The following is a 24,953-nucleotide window of genomic DNA, read 5'->3' as shown; positions in this document are numbered from 1 at the left end:
TTTTCTGACTTGGTCCAGGAGTTCAGAGATCAAAGGTAACGGATATCTATTCTTAACGGTGATCTGGTTCAGGGAGCGATAATCGATACAAGTTCTAAGGTCTCCTTCCTTTTTTGGAACGAAGAACAAAGCTGAAGAAGCAGGGGACTTGGAAGGACGAATAAACCCATTTGCCAGGTATTGATCCAGGTATTGTCGAAGGTGAAGGTTCTCAGGCTCGGTGAGGGCATAAATTCTACTACAAGGAGGAGTAGATCCAGGTATCAGGTCTATCTGGCAGTCATAAGACCTATAAGGAGGTAGAGAGTTAGCCTGATCCTTCCGGAAAACATCTTGGTATTCTAGGTATTCGGGAGGTAACTGGGGAGTCTCTGAAGAAATTGCGGCCAGTGCAACACCAGGTGGAGGGTGACAAGTAGAGACACATTCTGGAAACTGGACCGTTCTTGCTCGCCAATCGATCAGAGGATTGTGTTTCTCTAACCAAGGTATTCCTAGAATAATCTGAAACTGAGGGGCCTTGATCACATCGAACACGATCTTCTCATGGTGTCCATCTTGACTTACTAGCGTCACCTCTTGAGTGGTATGCGTTACTGGCCCGGAGGCTATCTCCGTACCATCCACCGTAGTAATGACGTCCTTTACAGCCTTGGGACAAAGAGTTAGATTCATCCTCAAAACCATTTCATGATCCACATAATTGCCGATGGCACCGCTGTCGACGTAAGCTTCAATTGCATGTAATCGATCCGGATTATCAGGGCTAATGAGGACCATAGGTATCACGAAATGCGAGGTCACGGAACTGGTTTTCACGCTCGGCAAGAGGACCTCTATTCTTGTCGGGCGAGGTCGTTTCCCTGCTCAGAGTTTGTAACTTTGGTAACTGCAGCTCCTACTGCCTTCTTGGCAGGTTTCACCGGACAGTCTCGAAGAAAGTGCCCTGAGTTTCCGCAATATAGGCATAATTGCAACTGTTTCCTCCTTTCCCGCTCCCTTTGTGTTAGAGGACCTTTCAGACCCCCTATTTGCATGGGTTCCCCGGAGTCTACTCCTTTGGAAGGAGTTGGCGGTTTGGAAAGTACTCGAGCATCAAACTTGGAACGATCGGCCTTCCTGTTCTGCAGCCTGTGATCTATTTGAACGACCAAGTCTATATAATCCGAACAGTCTTGTGGGGGATTCACTACTTGGGCTAAAACGTCTTTGAGCTCTCCACGTAGACCTCTATAAAACAGCGTAATCCTTTTGTCCTCAGGCCATTGAGTTTCCACTATTAGTCTATTGAAAGATGCAATATAAGCCAAAAGGTCTTGATTACCCTGTCGCAACGAAAGAAGCTCATTGTCCAAGGCCTGCCCCTGTGAATGTCTTGCGAACAGTTTTTTCATACTAAGCTGAAAGGCTTGAAAATCATGGAGAACCGGATCATCTTGATTAACTAGAGGGATCGACCAGTCTGCCGCATTGCCACTAAGGTACGAAAGTACAAAAGCTACTTTTGCTTGATCAGTTGGAAAGGCTGCTGGCCGGCATAAGAAGTGCAACCGGTACTGATTGATAAATACTGCAAACCTCTTTGGGTCACCAGAAAATCGTTCGGGCGGAGCCAGAGGTACATTCCCAGGTAGGTTGATCTGCACTGGATTCATAGAGGATGTTGAAGGAAGATTTGCCCCTGATGCGGGTAACGGGGTCTGTCCGGCTTGTGACTGTAGCACTTGTCTAGCAAGATTGTCTGTTCTCTCCTTGGAAATAATTAGTTCCCTTCTTAGAGCATTCGTTTCCTGACGAGCTGCATGCACTTCTGCCCTTAGTTCCCCAAGTAACCGGGCTAGGGGGTCAGTATCCGAGGTTTCCATAGCGCCTGGGCGAGAGTTTTGCGGTAGGCTTTGCGTTCTGTAACGCTCATCTGATTCTCGCAGAGGCGCCGGTCTTGACTGGGCGACTACCGTATCTTCAAAGGTGATGTGTAGCACCCGGTTGGCTCTTTGGGCTGGACCTCTGTGCACTGTATGCCTGACGTGTAGAGTAAGATGTCTGCAGATAGAAAATATGGGGTTAATGAACTGGGGTTATTGGGGTGTCCCTATCTCTTTCCTCTTCTCCTCTCCTGTAGACCCCCAAAGGTTAACGCTCTCACCTTAGGTAAGTGAATGCCGAGCTCTCCATCTGCCTCAGGGCAGGGTGCTGTAACCAGTGTCTTCACTGGATAGGTAGCGCAGGCCTCTTGACTTCAGAGGACTGCTGTCCGTCGTTTACTGCACGAACGGTAAGTTTCGAGTCATTCAAATGTCTTTAAAGTCTTTAGTAATGATGTCTCTTGTTTTGCAGGGTTCCGGTGATGGCGGATGACGGGCTGAAGTGAGTTGAAGATGGAGCCCGTGTGATGAATAGAAGCGCCTGGAAGCACGTAAGTAAGCGCTTGTTGCCTGCTTCACTATGCGCTCTAACTGTCTTCTTATTTTGCAGGTACGAGTTCGGAGCGGCTGCAGGGTGCCGGAATACCCACTGGATTAAATGTGGAAAGGAGTAATGGCACGTGAGTATTAAAGTTCCCCAATGTCTTTAAACGCACCTTGTTTTGTCTTTCAGATGCGGGATGCAGCGCCGAAGGCCTCCGGAGCGTGCAAAGAGTTCGTAAACTTTTGTCTTTCAGATGCCGGAATGCAGTGTGAAGACCTCCGGAGCGCACGAAGAGTAGGTAAGCCTTTGCCTTTCAGATGCCGGAATGCTAACCTGTTCTTTCTTGTCTTTATAGGTGTTGCTGAAGACTGGATTCAGGATGGTAAGCCTTTGCCTTTCAGATGCCGGAATGCTAACCTGTTCTTTCTTGTCTTTATAGGTGTTGCTGAAGACTGGATTCAGGATGGTAAGCCTTTTTCCTTAGGCCCAGGACCGGATGCAGAAGACACGATGAGCGTTCTGCTGCAGAGGTTGCAGAATAACGCAAAGCAAGATTCATCCACCGGGTGTGGTTTAAATAGCCTCCTGTAGTGCTTAGGTGTCTCCTTCCACAGCCACGCCCAAGTAAGAAAAGAGTTCCTGGTAAGAAAAGAGTTCCTGCCTTCCAGAAGAGTTCCAGTGTTCTGAATCTAGGGAGTGGCTCCAGCCCCACCCAACAGGAAAAGTAGTTCCAAACAGAAGAGGATCAGAGGCTCAACTGGCAGGCAAGTAAGCAGCATGGTCTGCTGAAGGTAAGTCCACCCAAGCATTATGAGCCCGGCGCTTCCAGCGCTGGGACTGGGCATATTTATGAGCCTGGTGCCACTGGCGCCAGGACTGGGTCCAAAAGGTCCCAATTGGGACTGGTTGGCACTCGGAACCTGGGTTATGGATCTGCTTCCAAGGGAGTTGGGAAAACCCTGACCTTTTGGAAGCAGAGATCATGACAATGTGGCTTGGCTGAGGGGCATGCCCATGGTGGATGGGCTGCCTGTGGGACATGACCAGGGGTGCAGGGTAGTCTGCTGTGGTGTGGGCTGCCTGCAGGGGCCGTGGAGGGGGTAGAGGGGACACCTAGGAGGACCCACACTGCCAATTCACGTGTGAAACTACCTGCGCACCCCTGAAATACACGTACTCCGCTCCCCCAGGCCCAATCGCGTGTGAAACTACCCGCGCACCCCTGAAATACACATGCCCAGGCCAATCGCGTGTGAGACTTCCCGCGCACCCCTGAAATACACAGACCCAGGCCAATCGTGTGTCAAACTACCCGCAAGCCCCTGAAATACACGTACCCACACCAATCGCGTGTGAAACTTCCCGCTCACCCCTGAAATACACGTACCCAGGCCAAACGCATGTGAAACTTCCTGCGCACCCCTGAAATACACGTACCCAGGCCAATCGTGTGTGAAACTACCCGCGTACCCCTGAAATACACGTACCCAGGCCAATCGCGTGTGAAACTTCCCGCGCACCCCTGAAATACATGTACCCAGGCCAATCGTGTGTGAAACTTCCCGCGCACCCCTGAAATACACGTACCCAGGCCAATCGCATGTGCAACTACCCGCGCACCCCTGAAATACACGTACTCTGCTCCCCCAGGCCCAATCGCCTGTGAAACTACCTGCGCACCCCTGAAATACACGTACCCAGGCCAATCGCGTGTGAGACTTCCCGCGCACCCCTGAAATACACGTACCCAGGCCAATCGCATGTGGAACTACCCGCGAGCCCCTGAAATACACGTACCCAGGCCAATCGCGTGTGAAACTTCCCGCGCACCTCTGAAATACACGTACCCAGGCCAATCGCGTGTGAAACTTCCCGCGCACCCCTGAAATACACATACCCAGGCCAATCGCGTGTGAAACTACCCGCACACCCCTGAAATACACGTACCCCACTCCCCCAGGGCCATTCGCGTGTGAAACTTCATGCAAACCCCTGAAATACACGTACCCAGGCCAATCGCGTGTGAGACTTCACGCGAACCCCTGAAATACACATACCCGGGCCAATCGCATGTGAAACTACCCGTGAGCCCCTGAAATACACGTACCCCGCTCTCCCAGGCCCAATCGCGTGTAAAACTTGCCACGCTCCCCTGAAATACACATGCCCCGCTCCCCCAGGCCCGATCGCGTGTGAAACTTCCCACGCACCCCTGGAATACACGTACCCAGGCCAATCGCGTGTAAAAATTCATGCGAACAACAGTTATACACGTACCCCACTCGCACAGGCCCTTTCGCGTGTGGAAGTTACCGCGAAACCCGTAATACACATTCCCCGCTTGGCGTTTGCTGTTTGGCAGTCCGGTAAACTGGTCAAGGGTTGGCGCAGCGCTTTGCACTGGATTGGGGATTTTGATGGCTTTTCCTTGCTCGAGGGCGTTCTTGGGGGCGTAACTGGCGCTGCTGCAGGGTTGCTGCGCCACGGCTGCTTTTGGAGGCTAAAATCCATGAATACGCTGTGCGCGGAAACCGATTTTAGCGCACGCGGCTGGCGCAGACATTCGCACGGGAACACTGTGCGCCAACCGCGTGCGCCACTTTTGTGCGAATTCCTATGAATTACCCCCTTAGTATTATCACGATATATAATATCCGTATACACTACATGCGTGCACGGAGTAAATAAAAACAATAAAAAGGGTAGCGGTAAAGAATAAGATGCAGTACTATTATGATATAATAGTTCTATGCATCGTTTTATGTTACAGGTTGAACGCCGAAGGTTCCGAGACGGAAATAGGCAGCGTCAGTAAACTTAATGACTGCAACACTGATGAAAAAGCCTGTACAGACGATACATGATGCGGCTGTCGCCTCCGTCTATTTGAAAGGTAAACAGAGGGATTTGCACATTAAATAAATGTATGCCTAAGGTGGAGAAATACACCTAAATGTAGTGAAAATGAGTTATGATCGATAAACTGTGAATATCCTGGGTAAAGGTATATTCAGGGGAATCTAACAAAAAACCTTCATGAACTATGAACTATGTCGTTACAGTAAAGGAAGGATAGGAGCCATCTAAACGAAATCAGTCACGTGTAGTCGAGATCTCATTTACATCTTCCCGCCCACATCGGATTAAAAAACCTGTGGACAGGTAATTATAGTCAATATGTTGTCGCAAATAGGAATAGAATTGTTAGACTGACATAAAAGATTATTGACTAGAAATGAAGTATGCTCACTAAGAGTCAAAGGATAGTAAAAGCAATGCAACAAAACAACATATAAAACGGAATTGACTCGTTTGAGTGAACGAATACGTTGTGAAATAGCTATGATTCAAGAGAACAATAATTATTTTTATGTTCACCCTTCACAGCCACATACTAATTGTGAATACATTGGACGGTTGCCATCAGTGGGACATCCAACAATACACCTTTGCACAATTATCAAGAAATTTAAGGTCAGTCAAGAGGGAGAAATGCCTATGTTAACATAAGAAACATCAAAACGGTCAGTCTGTTTTCAATATATAACTTTGTCTCTTTTAGAATATCCAATACACATGATCATGTATAAAAAGACGTGCTACGATTGCACGTTTGATCCATCATAAGTGTCCTGAAGACAGCTTCAAAAGAGTTCAGAAAAAAAGACTTAAACGTGTTGGTGCTCCTTTTGAAACCAGAAACACTAATAGGTGTGGACACAAAGAAGTGAGGGCGAATGGCCATATATTAACCTGGCAATTGTCACTCACCTGTGTTAATAACTCCCCATAACACTGTTTTATCGAAAAATAATACAAAGGTAACAATAAGGGTTTATGCTTGAAACATAATTGAAATATGTTTTGATTGGATAATATGATTTTCATGTATATTTTTTACTACGTTTTTTTACTTGTTTTATGTATGTTTTACAATGTTATAAACAATAAAATTGATAAATGTTTTTACTGACTTGCTGTATGGCCTTTTAATGTAAGTAATACGGACGCATAGATTGCTAAATTGTGGCATCTCCTGTGACCTACTTGTGCAAAAGGTGGGTAGCTATCAGTGGAATTCAGATGCTGGTACCATAACTGTTGAGTCACTACAGTGTGAAAACTGAACAGTGAATTAAAACCAAACATCTAGCAATATACACAATTAAGTCACTTGTATGAGAGTGCGTGTGTCACTGTATTTCTTCTGCATGCCTTAGAATGGTGACGGTGATAGTGATGGTGTGCTGTATTTTGGGTAAAATAAATGTAGCATATAATTACTAGTTGTACAAGGCATTTTCATGTATGTTTCATCTGACACCCAATTAGCAAGGGCATAACAACCAGAAGCAACATGTTCCTCTGTACACCAGAGCTTAAGTAGGAATAAACCCTAAGAGATATCATACCACGCAAAACTATTCACACATATGCAGAGTTCTGGTCCGTCCAGGCAACAACCTGGTGCTTCCTTCACCCTGGCCAACTATCACTTTGGCCAATGTTATTATAGTGGTAGGGCTATGGTCTGACAATGTCATTTGAGGTTAAGTTTTAATGTATGTGTCACAGTTTCATCCCATTCATTCATAACAGCATGGCTAAGAGATTAATTTACAGAGGCACTAAAAAGGATATGAGCAGGAGACTTGTAGAAGGCAGATCTTCTTCACTATGGTAAAAAGTTAAAGTAACTAATGAGATCCCTTCAAGCTTGGAGCTAATGCATTCTTTTGCTCATTAATTTTGACACATGCGGTCTCCTGGTTCCAGAGTGTGGCACACATGATCATGCTCCATTGGTAGCACTTCTTTGACCTATGAATGGAGAGAGCCCTGACACACATGATCAGTGCTCTGCAATAATTGGACAGTACATCAGTGTCCAAATTAACTTTTGTTCCAGAGATAGGTTACAGTTATAGTTATTGGATATTGTGCTCCACAGGCAACCAGCTGGATTAAATTATTTTTGTCAGGTAGACAATCCTCAGTAACCTGGGAAGCTGCTTCCTCAATTTCAGCCCCCATTCACTGCGGAGTCCTTCAGGGACTGTGTATTTCGCCTACCCTCTTCAATCTGTATCTTATACTTCTCTGCCATCTCTTAGAGTCCTGAAGAGTCTTGTTTACCAACTACGCCGACGATACCCAGTTGATACTGGATATCAGTGGGGATTATGAGTGTGACAGTAGGAATCTGAATGCAATCTATAGGATTATTGAACAATGGATGACTGAGAACTGGCTCTGGCTCAATGGAGCTAAAATTGAACTATGGTTTTTCGGCAGCCCGGGGGCCAGAGCTAAACTGGGGAACGAATATCGTAACTTTTACTTTAAGGACTGACCCACTGTGGAAAAAGTCAAAACTTTGTGGGTCTTTCTTAATGCCTCTCTTCTCTCGGGGGTGAGACACAAGTTAGTTACTTGTTCAAAAACAGTATCTACTACCTGAGACTCCTTAAGAACATTAACCCCTTCCTCTCATAGACACATTGTGCCATTATTGGCCGATAAATTATACTCTTGACTAGATAATTGCAATTCACTGTTCTCTGGGGCCACTAACAAATGCCTGCACCAGTTGCGGGTGCTCCAAAACGACGCTGTGCGCTTCATCAAAGCCATTCCAAGGCGAGATCACATAACGGTGGGGAGGGTCTCGCTTCACTGGCTCCCTATTCAGGTTTGTATTCATTTTAAAACAGCTACCCTAGTGCAGAAATGTCTCAATGGAAAGGCCCCAGAATACCTGCAGACCCGCATAACTCTGTACCCTCGCAGTCGAGCTCTCTGTTCTGCTGTTCAGGGAACCATTAATGTCCCAAGGTTTAACAGGGCGGGTGCTCTCGGGAGGGTATTTCCCACACTGGCAGCCCAGGTATGGAAATCCCTCCCAATCTCCCTTCGGCTGGACAAAAATTTGAATACTTTCCCAACCTCTCTGAAAACCTTGTTCTTTCAGTACAAATTACTTTTCCTTTTGTAGTTAGACACCAGTCTAGGTTTTGTATGATTCATGTACGTCTTGTTTTCTTTTGTTGTTCCCTTGTGTTTGTGTTGGCACCCTGATGACTGCGGGTTCCCAGCATGGTATAAATTGATAAATAAATAAATAAATAAAAATAGTGGTGGTGAGAATGGAAGACGCATTGGTCACCTCATGAGAATCTCTTGCATTGCCTTAGCCCTGTTCTTTTATTGCACAGAATTCACATATTCACGAGGACTAAGGGCAGTGCATGTTGCCATTTCAAATCTGTTCAGTACAAAGCTTCCCCAACTTAATTTATAAAATGTCCTGCTAGCATTTCACTGCCAGGGCAGACTATCGGTGGTAAAATCAGAAGAGCTTCGGCTGAATTTGCAAATCTGCACCACCTGGCCAGTGAAGTGTGTTTACTGGACACTGTTTACACACACTGGCACCCCAATTATTGGTGCAATGTAATTAACCAAGACCTTACCACTGTCTCATTGTCTGCCTCTCCAATCCTGAGGAAGGGCCTAACTGGGCTAAAGTATTATCATATCGTCTGCATTTTAGTAACTGGATAACATGCATGTGTAAATTGACAAAGAGCCCTCACAGAAGTGGGAGTGCCACTCTGTCCACTTTTACTGTCTTTGCAACATTATGGTGTTGGCAGATAACACCCTGTCTACTGTACTGTGAGGCCACAGAAGAAATAGCCCTGACATACAAGTCTTGATTTACAGCATCAACCACCTAATTTGCCCACATGCCCCATCCCACTGTGCACACAGGCAAAATAGGGCAACAGAGCCCTTGATGCAATATGACGGACATATAAGGAGCACCATAAAAAATCTGAATGTAACCGGAACCCTGTCAATTTCGTGATCTTTTCTAAATTTCAGGTGCCTCATCCTGTATTCTAGAAATGTCCCGGAAGGAGGTGAAACAGGTGTTCTATGCTAATACAAGTTTGGAAATACACATGCACGTCCACTTTCCAAAAGGGAAAGGGGTGTAGGTGCCTTCATCTGACGATGGCAAGTAATCCCCTTGAGGGTCACCTCCCCCCCCCATGTGGTCCTCCCTCATATAGCCACTCCGAGGGCCAGGATCAGGTAGCACCTGCCATCCCCTGGCTACATGGTGAGAGGCTACCTGTGGTAAAGGAGTGATGATATCATCAGATTCATCACAACACACACATACATTAAGAAATATGTTTACATTTATTTTTTACTGCATGCATAGGCACAAGAAGGAGACTCCTAGCTCATACTGCCAGAATAGCCCCCCAGTTCCCTCACACCCCGCAGACAGCAACCAAGCAGCAGGGAGCGAGACCTGGATCCTGACATATGCAGTGGAGCCGGAGTGACACTATCTCGCTGCTCCATGCCACATAAATACACAGGGACGAGCAGGAGTGACCCCACACATGGCTGAGGAAGCAAAACACTCCCGGCCTTGCGTGGGCATTAGGCATTCATACTGGAGTACTGTTGTTTAATGATACTGAAACCAGTCTAGCAGTGCTTCTTTAGCTGCACGCTGCAGTTCAACAAGTGCCCAGGTTTCCACTGTGCTTGCTTCTGGCACCTCCATAACAGGTGGCAGGTAAGCACCCCTATGCCCACTATGGAAGAGCTGTCCCTGCTTTCTTCAACCTTCAGGATCCATCTAAGGAACAGGTGCCATGGTATATATTAAAGAACTTTGAGTGGTGGGCACACAAGCTTTAACTGGCATGGAAACTAGGAGTGGACACGCAGAGATGATCTGCATCCAAGCCCATCTTCACCAATGTGCAAGTAAATGCATGTATGTGCTTACCAGTGCAGCCATGTTCTTGAAAATGCACATTCTATGTGCCTGTAATTTCACTTCATTTGCTTATAAATACACAAAATATGCCTCTAAAGGCATGCTTATTGACACCCAAAAAAACATGCAATGTGTTGTAGAAAGATGCAGTGGGGCAGGTACATGCACACATGTGCCATCAAAAAATAAATGAAATGCCCTAACAAATAGCACTTATGAGCCCTTATGATGGGGACAAGTGCAGGCAAGATGTCTGACAATGTATGTATGTGCTTCAAAATGCATGCAATCACACTCACACTTGTAAAACGTTAATACAGTGTGGGCTATAACTACATAACATGCAACACTAGTATAAAGGTATCTATGCACGATTTGGGGAACAAAAAAATCCACAAGGTCACATGGCACCTACAGAGCTGAAGACTGTACATTTTAGAATACAGCAGTAAGCATTACGTTAAAACACCAGAGCAAAGCACTGAATAAAAAACAACAATGGCGGTGAAGATGCTGCTGCAGGAACCCCTAGAAGCCGAGGCATTGGAGGCAGATGCATGGCACACCCCCGAGAAGGAGAAGGTAGATACAGGGGTGAAGAAGGAGGAGAAGGTGGAGAGGGAAAGTTCAGTGGTTCAGAAGGAGGCTGTATCTATTAGGCCCACTGTTTAATCGGGTACTTGCCCAGTCCAATGCCATTAAAGCCTGCCCAGTCGCTTTGGCAGTGGCAATGGGATTATTTCCCCCTTCTCGAGAGGAAAATGTTGCATGCAGAGGAGTTGACAGTCATGTGCAACTTCGGTAAAAAGTAAGTTATGCTTGCGTGAAGTTTTAGTATTATCCATTGGGCACCACAGGAATGGGTAACCACCTTTTAGGGTGGTATACTGCCACTAATAGAACCAGTGTTACTCACAGTGACCCCACATCAACAGGAGCTTCCACTGGTGCAGATTCAGCATCCCTGGGGGTGCTGGGCATTTCAAACTCATACCACATCATCAGGCATGCCAGTGTGGGCAACCACATCATCAGGCATGCCACTGAGGACTACTTACAGAACTCAGTGGGGGCTCTCACTTAAACTCAGTGGCAACAGCACTGGGGAGTGCTGTGTTGGATTCCTGGTAAATGTGGCTATGCCCCTATCTGAGGGCAACCACAGCGACTGCCTGCTCCTGCCTGCAGGTGCATATGTATTGTGTTGTGGAGCAGTAATCGGCTGGTCGGAGCTGGAGGATAGAACAATAACAGATGCTATGGAGGGTCTACTGCACACCCACCAATCCAAAATCAAGTTGGCCATTTTGAAAGATAGAAGCAAAAGCTACCATACCAATTTTTTGAGTTAGGAGCTCTATGGTGTTTTGAAGGGAGCAGCTATTGTGTGTGAGGAAGAGATCTGAACATATTTTTTAAGGTACAGCTCTACGGAATGGGAGAGAGAGAGACATAAACTATTTCGCGGGAGTAGCTCTCTTTTATAATTGGGAGAGCATTAACATTTTGAGGGAGCATCTCCCTTGTGTGGAACGCAGAGCCATGAACATTTTTGAAGTGTGATTCTACTGTGTGTTACTGTGTGTTACAACTAAGGGAATGCATTCTCTGTAAGTGATTGGGAGCTGGTTTGATATCGCTTTGACATATGTGCAAAGCCTGCTGACACAGGTTCGAATCTTGGTAGGGCCAAAGTCAGTCTTTCATCCTTCTGAGGTTGATAAATGAGCACCACACACTGTGGGTAATATAAGCTAAATAAATGCTGAATTATTATTATACTCATTGTCTATGGAGCTGGTCTTTTGTGTAAATCACCTGGGTGCATCACCCCATATCTAGTGTCTGGGATTTCCTCCTTCCTCTAAAGAAGTCACATCTAATTCTTGGTATCATACTGAGGCTAGTTATTGGGAATTTCCCCTCCCATATTACAAACATGTGTTTGTGTCCCACCCACCCTATGCTTTCTGTCCCTCGACAAACTCACACCTATACCTTACATGGGAGAGTATCTGGGAAATCCTCCTCTCTGAAACTGATCTGCACCATCATTCATATGTCTGTCTTGGGTTGGTAAAGTAGCACTGCACTCTTAGACAAAGACAATTTCCTGGAGAAAAAGTTTTGCATTTGAGCTAATTTGCATACCCACAATGCCTTGCTGTTGTGGCTGTGAACGGGAGGTGAACTTCCAGCGATGGCTACTAGGTGGCATTGTGGAATTTGTGACTTGGCTGAAATTGACTTTTCTACTTTCACATTCCAAGTGAAAGGGTTTTTTTCAAACGTGGTTTTATCTTGCAGTATTTAAATACCATGGTTGTCTCCACAAGTTCAGCAATTTTATTGCAATTTGGTTGTAATGGAACAAGCAATCATTAGGTGTCATGTAAAGGTAAACGGTTTCTCTGTAAGAAAGTGAAAGCTTTTTCCACTGTTTTATCTTTTTCATCTGTGTGTTAAACAGCATGTTGCAGCAAATAAAAAGGTCCTCCCAGCGAGGAATTGTCTTGTTGAAACACATTCTTGCCTGGAAATTGTATTGCTGTTTTCCTATGTGCTTCTGAAGACAGAATGTTCAGAATGCAATCAATACAAGTAGTTATTGACTGCACTCTAAACATTCTGATTGGCAAAGAGGAGGCCAATAACGATTTCCATGCTCTAATACCTGTTACTATTACCTAATTTAATGGTGCTCAATGTATCGCACTTGGAAGGATGAAAGGCTGAATCGACCCTAATGAGGATTTTACACTCGCAAAATGCATGCTTGCCACATGTCAGGGATGAGCGCATCCCTAACTCATGAGCTATCCACCCGGTGCGCTTAACTTGCCGCCAAATAAAAATGAGCACGAACACATACCACTAATGAAGAGCTTCTAAACACACCGCAGTTGTAACTATTGGAACGCATAAGGCCCCAAGCCTCAAATTAAATTGTCGACTTCTTAGAAGTGCATTAATATATGCAAATTAACTATTAATTCACGCACTGCATCCGAGTTTATTAATCGCGGATCATCATCATTTATTTCTAATACCCTTAGCAAGTCATCTTTTAATAACACATTAGAATTCAAGAGCTGCCTGAATAGATATAAATGTATCTTTATTGGAGACACTCGAGTCTTTAAATAATGTAAAAATGAATCCTTTAAGAATGCTTATTACAAATATTTAATGGAAAAATTACTTTAGATGTGCTACAAAAAAATGGTCCTTGGGAAAGAAACCCTTTTACATTCTACAACCAGAAATCCCTGGAAATGTGGATTCTGCTTGACTTTGAAATGCATCACACCCACTTTCTGATACTCTGCAAAGGTAGCAGCCATGCAAACAAGTAGAAGACTGGGTCAGCTGTCTGAAATGGCATCTGGGAAAGGCAGGTATGCTAGAAAGAATGTCTCATATGTATGTATATAGGTTTCTGCAATAGTGCTTTACACCTTTTCATCACGCAGAACCGGGGATAGAACCTGTGGTGCTCGTGACATCTTGCTTCCAAGGCGAGCACGTAGCTGCTGAGACAGATTTCATACTATACCCCTATGTTTTGCATTTCACTGCGACAGGCAATGTTTATATACGATGTTGCCACACTGTTACTGCATTTAATGTCTTTCTAGCAAAATAAAAAAAGACTTCATAAAACCATTTTAAAGTAACACATCCCTTACACTTACTTTACTTAGTGGCTTTAGACAATGAGACTGTGAGGAGACCGCAGCAAACTTGCAGAGAAATTGTTTCTGTAAGCGGTGACTACAGGTAGCCATAGGATAGCCTTGCGCATTACTGGCCACGCCTCCAGCCTCCTTATCTGGTCTGAGAGGCAGCTGAGCTATAGCAGCAACGCAACGCAGGAAAGGTGCGCAAAGCACGTTACGTCAAGCCGGGAGACAGTAAACGGAAGAGGACACATCCGCTTCTGTGCTCCAGGTGACCCAAGATGTTAAGCAGAGTGATCTGCATCATGTTATAATCCACAAAGATAATTAATTTCATGAAATGTTCAATCCTGACAAAGTGTCCTATCATTGGAGAAACGGGCCTATGCTTTATCAATCAGTGTATCACTATCCTAGGTATCACTCCTTGTCATAACATTGAATCACGCATGTGATCCGGCCTGTGCCCAGGCCCTATCAGGGACATGAGGCAACCTGACCCGAGAGGCCCGTCAAGTGCCAGAGTGTATGCATTTAGGCCCTCTCCTACCTCCTCCTTACCTGCAAAGATGGCAACATGGTAGCAGTGGGCAACAGAGGAGGAGAGACCATGCAACGAGTCCCAGTGCAGAAGACTGTGGGGTGCCGGTTAGAACAGCCGCGTGTGTGTTCCGGTGGAGGAGAGGAAGTAGGGGTCTTGTGCATCAGAGCAGACCTCCCCGAGTGAGGCCTGCCCAGCGAGCTTCCTGCAGGGTGGGACGCTGCAGCACGGACCAGGAATTCATGCAGTGTCCTGAAGCGGGGCACGGCTCCAGCAGACAGCGCCTACTGGAGCCTTCACAGAAGACCACAACCCACTAAACCACCAGGGAACCACTACAATAAGAAGAGTACCACTAGCCCACAAGGGAATTATACAATACAAAATGGCCTAGAGGAATGCTTGGACATTAGGGAACAACTGTGCAAAAGGGCCCCTTGAAGACCCATCTCAGAAATGTGGCTGTGTTGCGTGGAGAAGGGGCGGACATAAAAGCCCTTTTGAAGCCTTCCTGAGCTCTTCCCCTGTCACACCCCCTCAGCCAGGTAAGTCATTGGTTAGGGGTTGTGGGCCAATCCTGGGAGGGGGAGTAGTTTAGGGGATGGGCTTTCGTTGGTTGAGGACAGGAGGATGAAGGAGGATGTCCGAGAGACCAAAGGAGGAGAGGGCGGAAGGAGTGTGGAGGTTGTTGGATAGAGGGGTCTGTGGAGTTGCTGTGCATTGGTGTGTGAGGAGTGATTGATGTAGTGGTAGAGGAGAGGTAGGTGTTGTAATTAAAAGTAGCGGTAGTGGGAGTAAGAAGTGGTAGCAGTGACGGGTAATTGTTTTCTTTGTTTTAATTTGTACATAGTTTAAGCAAACCTTTACAAAAAGAGTACCAATAAAAACAGCCATCAAAATATATTCCATTTAGAACATTTCAACAGTAAGAACAATTCAGTAATAAGAACTATTTTTCCTTTAAATAAAAACCAATGCAATAAAACTACACTTCAAAGCTCCCTATCATATCAACATTAGAGCTAACCATTTTACTTTACAAAATATACACTTTATTCATCACATCAGGTTATCATAACCATTCGCATTTCTGAAAGATTTTCATCAATACTACATTCAAGTTGCGTCCATTTGGGTACCAGTTTTATGCTATATACATATATCCTTGGACTTTTTCAAAGGTGACTGTGAGAAGCATCTGGGGAGGTGATTTGCAAAGAATAATAACAGAGGTGGAAATCTCTTTTGTTGATAGTGCTGTAGTAAATCTCTTTTGAGATAAATGTGCATACCAGGATATCACTATTATCGACTAAGAACCATCATTTGGAATAGGGCAGGTCTAAGACAAAGTCTGAATAAAAACCCTAAACTTATTTATTCCATCGTAGGACACATACTTTGGTCTTATAATTCCGCTGTGGCAGACAGTTTTGGTCAATTGCATAGGTAGAGTCAAGCCTACCGTAATTGGCTCAAATATTACACACAAAAAAACATTGTTACCGAGCAGTAGTGATTCAGGCTAAACGTTATTCAAGAACACAATGTTTTTGGCAAATAATAAGTAATAACACTACTGAAAGCAAATAAACGAGACCACAAGTGGCTGATCCTAAACAGCCGAAGAACCAGGGAAAAGGGCCCAAAGTGGCTGAAAAAAATCTTTGACAACGGTTTTTGTTAAAATCATATCTTTTTGATTAAACCCAAATAAAATTTAAAAAAAAATAAGTAATAACAGCATAAATTACAGAGATGTCCAATAGAATCTTACATCTAAATCCTCATGCAAGAATTTTGTAAAACGTATTTTAGGTGCAATCAGTAATATCAGATAGAATCCCATGGGAAAGGAGTTTGGATGTCCGTAGAAAAACTCAAAAAGAGCATTAATAATGAAAAGTCATTGAAAGCTCAGGGCCTGGATTGTAACAATCAAACAGGAGACTTGCGACTGGGCTCTTTTATTGCACAAACGTTTCTTGGCAGTGAGCTGAATAGCTATTCCTCCGTTCACATGGAATAAAATACTAATCTTCAAAAAAGGGAACAGAAACAACCCCATGAATTATAGATTAAATGCAATACTTGATAGATCAACCAAAATGCATGCCAAAATAATGGAAGATGCGATCATTGCTTGGCAAGAAGAACTTGAGATCATTTCAGTTGCCCAAACTGGATTTACAACAGGTTTGTCTACACATGTCCATGCAATAACCTTGACCTTAATGGCGGAGCAATCAAAACAATCGAAGCAACACACATTACATTACATTTCACATTCCTTGATGTTTCTGCTGCATTTGATCGGGTTAACCGATCAAAGCTATGTGAAAATCTTTAAAGTTGGGGCCTTACTTAACTTGACGGCTTCTCTTCATGAGTGAACAACTCTGCCGTGTCACCTGAGTGATAAAGGAGCCTTATCAGAAGAACGTGTGACACACAGAGCCTGAAGCAAGGTTGTGTTTTAATCTGTATCTGGCAGGTTTTCCAGATCACTTGACCTAGGTGATAACATTTCCATCAAAACTATGTGAGTTTCCCTGCAATGGCTCGCATATGCTGGTGATACTACTCTCTTGGATCCTACACACATTGATCTTCAATTGATGCCTATAAAGGTACAGGAATTTGTTGTCAGTAATGAGATTGTTGAAGAACACTATGATCATGAGACTTTCACACAAAAGACAGAATACTTTGTTTAATAATGTTTTTACACAATCAAATAGTTTAAGTAGTGACAAGGTTTCAAAACTGTGCATTATGTTTGATGAAAACCTCACCTGGAGCGATAAATGGGATAAAATTAGCACATTGAGACTATAATAATGGTAAAAGGTGCTATATAAATGCAAATTACAATACAATACAATAAAGTTGATGCAGAGTATGAGCCTTCCTTTTACATAGGATTTACAACACTGGGGTTACTCAATACAGCCCTTAGATGAAGCTTTTACAATAATTCTGACACCAATCTGCAAATATCGGACAGGGCTGTGCAAATACGAAGCCAAAATATTCTGCCAGGATCTAGGTATGCTGAAAAGTTTCCAATTTACTCTGTATGAGCTGAGATGGGTGCAGTCTCTTGGCTGACTCAGGCCAAAATAAGACCATTTAACTTTGGAGTAACTATACTAAGAAATTAGGCTACTAATCTATTCTTACTACTTGAGGATCAGCTTCATAATTGCAGCACCTTACTTCACATAACATTTAATAACAATGTAGAGGATAGCCGTGAAACTGTGAAATGTATGTGGACGCAAGAAGTTGCCGATCTGTCCACTAAAATGGATATCAAATGAGTTATAAAATGATGGAATCACAAAAATACTTGAAGTAGTTTGGGTACAACATGGACTGCAGTATAATGGACTGCAACTGAGTGCTTTGCACATAGGTTGGCACCCTACTTGATATTATTTACAAGCTGATATATAAAATGGATGTTTTTGGTATTTCACCCAAATCAGCTTGAATCGGCTACAATAGGCAGTGGTTGTTAAAGGATTCTATTGAAAGACAGGAGACATTCACTTTATAATATATTATTAAAGGACGGATTGCTTCTTCAAGGCACAAGGACTGATGTCCATTGGATCAACCTAGGAAACGAACATTTGGTAGTTTTTTGGATTAGAAATTCAGACCTGAGGAGAGATTTCTTTGCCTTTTTGTTCTTGGTGGAGGACTTGATTCTCTTACAATGGCAGTATTGCACGTTTGGGAGATGGTTCCGGATTTGAAAAATACAGGACAGAATAGAAGCGACTTGTTAACAAAGAGTAACTCATTTTAACATATTTGTATTGAATTTATTATAACATAAACAGCAGACAATTATACACAGTAGCTAGACACATAAAAAGCACAGTTAAAACAGCAAGACCTCAACTCTACCACAGTCAAAAAAAGAAAACGAAGGACACAAATAGAGTAAATCATCTTATTGTCCATTTACTGCACATAGTGTTAGTCTAAGACTTAATGTCAAAGTTCTAAACTAAACTCAAATGCAGCAGGTGTAGCATGTGATGTCCGTTTTGTGCCACAGATGAATTGCAGTTTACAAACACAGAGATAACTTGTGAGTTTTCATGTCATAGGGGGTTGTTTTATAGGTTTACGCTGTTACCTTAAAAGCTTTCATTTCACAGAGAACTCACAGCAAGGCCACATGATTGTTCTCTGACCGTGGTGATCAGGTGGAACCCCATTAAATGACCCTTCAATTACAGGCGATTTGCAGTGACGATGCACGGGGTTATTTGCCGGGCATCTGTGTCAAGAGGGACTTTCAATGAGGCTAAAGTGTTACCACAAACATGCAAAGAAACATCTGCATATTCTGTGAGTTTCAAAGTCACAAGAAGTTGTGGTGAGGGTACACTGAGTTACTTTCTAGGCGTTGATGTCACCATGATGATACAAAAGCTTACTCTTTGAACTCCATTGTCCCACGGTTACTCTTTGAGCATTGATGCCAGCGTTATCTGACTTTCAGTGTCACAGTGAGGATTGAAAAGGTTGGGAATAAATGGGTTTAACCCCGACCTTCAATGTCACAGTGCAAATATACCAGGTTTCTCTAAAATTCAGCGGCGAGGATACACATGGTTATTCTCTGACCTTTGATATCACAGAGAGGATACATTGGGATTGAGGATATACAGGGTTAGTCTCTGACCTTTTTATGATACAGTAAGGAAATGCAATGTTATCCTCTGAGCTCCGAGGTCACAGCAGATAGACAAACGGAGTTACTTTGATGTCACAGCGAGGATGTGTCGGATTGAGGATAAATGGGGGTTACTCTCTGAGCTTAACTGTCACAATGTGCATCCACATGGTTATGCCCTTAGCTTTGATTTCACAGTGAGGATTTACAGAGTTTGTCTATGCTTCAAAGTCACAGCAAGGAAACCCTGGGTTACTCGCTGAGCTTTGAGGTTACGGTGAGGGTACATAGGGTTACTTTGAGCTCTAATGTGACAGTAAGGATACACAGGGTTACTTCAATGTAAGGATACACAAGGTTGAGGATAAATGGGGGTTACTCTCTGAGCTTAACTGTCACAATGTGCATCCCCATGGTTACGCCCTTAGCTTTAATGTCACAGTGAGGATTTACCGAGTTTGTCTATGCTTCAAAGTCACAGCAAGGATACCATGGGTTACTCTCTGAGCTTTGAGGTCACGGTGAGGGTACACAGGGTTACTCTGAGCTCTAATGTGACAGTAAATATACACAGGCTTACTCCATGAGCTTCAATGTAAGGATACACAAGGTTGAGGATAAATAGGGTTACTCTCTGAGCTTCAATATCACATTGACAATACCAATTGGCTCCTTTAGTAAAGAGCGATAATTGCATTCAGGGGATCACCAACAACAGTACATGTGCTGGTGCGTAACCTGCATGCAGTTTTCTACATGGACAAAACAAAGTGCAATACGGAAGGAATGCAGACAGGCAAAATCACTTGTACTCTTTTGTATTATTTCCTGTTGTGTTGCCAATATAAATGCTGCCTGCAAGTTATGCTTTGCAAGCACCATGTAAAATAGACCCCTATGGAATCGGCCTGCTTTGAGCAGGCGCTTAATGCAGGTAGATTTCATGAGAATACATTTGCTTTGCACCTCTGTGAAAATCTCATGCAGGTGTAAAACTCAGTTATTTTGCAGGCAGAGCTGGAATGAGGAGGGTTACATGTATTCCCCACGCTTGTTTCCCCTCCCTGCAACCATTTTTAAAATGCCTTGGGGCACTAAGATAAGTGTGAAGACTGGCTGGCTATTACACTGATTTCAATGCAGCACAGCTTACAAAATAAATGAGCCCTGTAGAGTTATTCTGTGAGCTTCAATAACCCCGTGAGAAAAGTGGATTTGCAGAGGCGCATCAGTGTAGTGAGGAATCATACTGTGTCTGCTAGGTATTTTGCAGATATTGTGGTGGGGGGGGCATCAGGTAACTCAGACTGTGGCATATTATCAGCCTTTACACAGAGCATCAATACTTGTTGCTCTGTTAGGTGCACGCCAATAAGTCTGGGTATTAATGCCAATGAATAACCAGTGGCACGTGACACCACAAGTAGCTAAACACTTAAAGTAGCAAAGGCAGCTCCATTAGTTAACCTTCCTCTTGAAATATATAATTAGAATTCGGCTTGAAGGTGCCAGCCAATCAGCATCCTGGAATACTGGGCCGATTTGCCACTATATGGCTGTGTTCCAGGACAGCTGATTGCTGCTATCCCACGTGCCAGGCTCATGCTCACAAATAACACAGCGTTTCCCTGCAACATTTCGAATACCAGGAAGTCAATTCTAGACACTACAAACCTCTTTGTGAAACAATCTCCCTGATTTGCATTACTTATCCAATTTTTAAGGGCACCATAAGTTCTGCTGGGTGATATTCCTTCCCATTATTTCAACTGCATTTTATGTATGGACCTTATGTCCTGCACAGTATTTCATTTACATGAGTTGTCGCAGAAAACTGTTTTCATTTGGTAAACGTATACATTCTTATTATTTCATTATTATGTATAAAAAATTGAAAATCACATTCTATAGAGCGTAATACATACACACACAAATAGGAGAGAGCCCTCAGTGTTTACACTGGGCTGGCTCTTTGTTTCCTCCATAATGGGCGAGGGTTCTGGTGGGTTGCACCCTGTTAGGGAGAATTCTCACCCAAGTGCTAAATTCCCTCTATCTTTTGCTATATTTTGGCACTTTGAACTTTGAATGTATTTTCATGTGTGTTTTACTTTTGTGTTCGTTGGATATGGGGTTTTAAACAACTCCATAGGCATCGGCCCTCATCAGGAGGTTGGAGGTAACCATGCCGCTTTTAGCGGCATGGTTGCCTCGTTACTGCAATCTCGGCCCTTGTCCCTCGAATGAGGACTTACCGGGCCATTGCAATCTTGACGGACCCGGTAATTCCCCGTCTGAGGAACCCGGACCCGCTCCATCCCCCTTCCCATTCGAGCCCCCATAGGGATCAATGGGGGTGGAGCTAACAACGGGCCCGTTAAGGACGGGCCCGTTGTTAGCTCCCTAGTGTCCTCGCGGGACCCGGTATGGACGCCTGGTTTTTCCAGGTGCCCATTGCGGGTCCCGCGAGGAGACCTCGTGGTAGGGCGGAATGGGTTTATCGGCACCGGCACCTTTACCGGTGCCGGTAAACCCATTCCACCAACCTTATGATGAGGGCCATCATCTTTTTTTGTGGGTCAAACAGCACCTTCAGTGCAGTGGCATAGGGGTGTCTTTCAGACTCCCCAAGGTTTAAATACCTTCTCTGGGACTGACTACTGTCTCCCAGAACATGTGAAGTTAAATTGGCTTTGCTAGTCTTTTTAAATTCATAGACCCAGCACACACTATCTTCCTATAGAGTGCTGGAGGGGTTGCCTAGGATCCCCTATGTCTAAACACTGATGTAACAGTCAAATGTTACCCTTTCCTCTTGAAATGGCTGGTGGCAGTGGTTTTAGAATAAACTACCATGATTTTTCCCGACCACGAACACCGTTAGCTAAAAATCAGGTCAGCCATGTTTTTCAATATGGCGCCCATGACCCCTCTGTAAAAACAGACTCCGGTCATCTTTTTTCGCTGTTTCTTTTAGGAAAGGTCCTTCTTGTGTTTAACTCTGCGCGCCAAACAAGGTTTGGTCCCTTTGTTTGATGCCCTTTGGCGGGCTTCAGTGCTGAAGCCCTCCTCTGGCGCCTGAGTGTCTGGGATGGACAGGATGTGAGGAAGGTGCCCAAAACTCCCTGTGCTTAGTCTCCTAGGAGACCTGAATGCACTCTGGCGTGATTGGCTCGCTGACTGTCCGGCAACAACAGCCACCCTGCTGGGTGAGTGACAGTTCGGCTGGCATGAATGGGAGAAAACTGTTTAAAAGCAGGTCTCTGTGACTTGGAAGTCAGAGTTGACCACTGGAACGAAAGAACCAAAGACGAGCTGAAGGAAGACGACTGCTGAAATTCTTGGACCATTGGTTTGCCCGGTAAAGCCTTGCTGCAGGTCCGAATTGCCTGAAACGCCATCAACAGAGAAGCTCCTTCAAGGACAACTTCTTCCCTTGAGCTGGTAGTAACAACCAACTCGTAAGCCACCTGGACACCGTCTCCATACTGGTCGAATTTTCTTCAGAGTGCTGTTGAAAACCGGATAGCCAATGAGAAGGATACCAGTTTGTGGACTTTAAGGCACTCACCCCTTAAAACCAACGCTTGTCCAAGCTTATGGCCTCTTCCCTGGGCAGTGCAGGAACCTCCCGAAGTACTCCTTCTTGTCCCCACGACTGAAGCTCAGGAACAGCGAGATCTGCAGGAACTGCCAAGAACAACTGCTTCAGCTACAGCTTTTCTTCTTCAATAAGGTACTGTGCAAACGCGGTGTGAAAATCCTTTCTGCCACAGCCAAAGTTTGTGAAACTTTCCCAACTTGGGAGTCTTGTTCACTCCTAAACCGACATATAACTCTTTTTCTGGCAAACTAAATCCTCGAAAAATTGGCAAAGACTTAACCGTTTACTACCAGAACTGTGCTATCCTATCCAAGACTCTGAACCATTGACTTTGGCCTAGGCCTATTTATTTGAATTGCCAGTTGTAGTGAACTGAAACTATTTGCCCTGCCTATGAGAGTAATTGTGCTTTAATTCTGTTAACCAGTGTCTTTCTACCCCTTTTAAAAGTTACTGAAGTGCCATTTTGCTCCCATTTCAGGGGAGCCTAACTTGTTCAGAAACGTATTGCTTGTGTACTGTAGTGTATTAAGATTGTGATATTGAGCTGCTTCTTACTAGTGGAATGTTTTCCAACTGACTGTGTAAATAAATGTATATTATTTTACCAAGAAACCTTTAATAGTGTTGTTGCTGTTTGAAATACTGTGATTGCAAGTCCTTTGTGTAACATCTTTTACTACTCACACTACTATTGAGATAAGACTGGCTGCTCAGCTACTGCTACCACATAACTGTGTAGTACAGGCTTGTACCAAAGGTGAGATTGTGCTTACACCTGTAGTCTTCATTATGTGTAGTGTTCCCAAAGGGTACTGCATGTCATTCTGCCTAACACACCCCCTCGCCCATCCTGTATAAACCACCCCTGAATCTAATGATCCCAAACAGTCCCCTGTGAAGACCTCACTTATACAATTTAGTCTGAACTTGAGATGCCATAATTACAACAATATAGCTCACATCACATAACACAATACAATATGTGGTAGTAAAACAAAGGATGTCAGTTGTTTGTTTTGTAACAGTGCATGTTAAAATTGTTTCTGCATGCTAGTATGGACCGGTGCAGAGAGGGCTGGTCGACTGAGGAAGTTTGGTGGGGGGTCTGGTGTAGCCAAGACTATGGCCTGTTGTTTGCCTGTGCCAGAGGATGCTTAGACTGTGGCTGTGCAAGCCTGGTGGGTGGCTTAATCAAGGCCTTTGCCGAGGGTAGGCATGAGAACTAGGTGGGACCCTTTCTTTCCATGTTAATTATTGACAGGTGGCCTACCTCCATCTCCGGTTTTAGCTCCGTCCCTTTTCCTGAGTCTGGCCCTTTTGATATCAAGTCGATATAAAGTTGAGATACAATTTATATGAATGTAATGGACCCCAACATTTTTGATTGACACCCTGACATTTTGTATATAATCTTTATATAAAATGTACATACATTTAAATATAAAGTGTAAATATAAATGTAATATACTTTTTTAATACTTATTTTAAATACATTTTGATATAAAATGTTGATATATTTTTAATTAAAAATGTGAAGATTCATTTTCATATAACATTTTATATACATTTTGATATCAAATCTAATATACATTTGTATGCAAATTAAAATATAATTTGGATATTGATTTAAAGACCACCAAAAATGTTAATCGCCCCCCAACATTTTTCATATTATGTTATATCAATGTTATATTGTAATTGTGCATTTTGAATGAGCTTAATACTAGCAAGTGGTTTCTAAACACGGGATCGGGATTCAAACCTGTGTTGCACTGCATTGTCTTGCTTCCAAGACAAACGCGTTGCCCCTGAGCTTTCCTTCCTCTGCAATTAACTAGATATAAATTCAATATATGGTATAGATGATGATCAAAATTTTATATAGATTTTAAATAGAGTATAAATAAAAGCCAGCATGGCCCCCCAGACATTGGATGATAGCATAAATAACCCTCATTAAATTCACTTTATACACAAAGTGTGTTTTCCCAGTGCCAATACAAAAGACCAAACATTTTGCCTTGGGCAATGCATACCCTTGAAGGAAACGGCTGTTGTAGAGGCACCAACCTATTTGTGGCTAACTAGATGACTCTGCACAGCCCACCCCCTCAGCTTTCAGATGCCCCACGATATTTGCCAGGTCCCCAAAGACTTTGAGACCCATGGCACTGCAGCAGACAAATACACATGACTGATCTGTGGGTGGTGCA

The sequence above is a fragment of the Ambystoma mexicanum genome, chromosome 2p, assembly GCF_040938575.1.
Source record: "Ambystoma mexicanum isolate Mex_15411 chromosome 2p, UKY_AmexF1_1, whole genome shotgun sequence".
Classification (NCBI taxonomy): Eukaryota; Metazoa; Chordata; class Amphibia; order Caudata; family Ambystomatidae; genus Ambystoma; species Ambystoma mexicanum.
Note: the sequence above shows the minus strand (reverse complement) of the source record.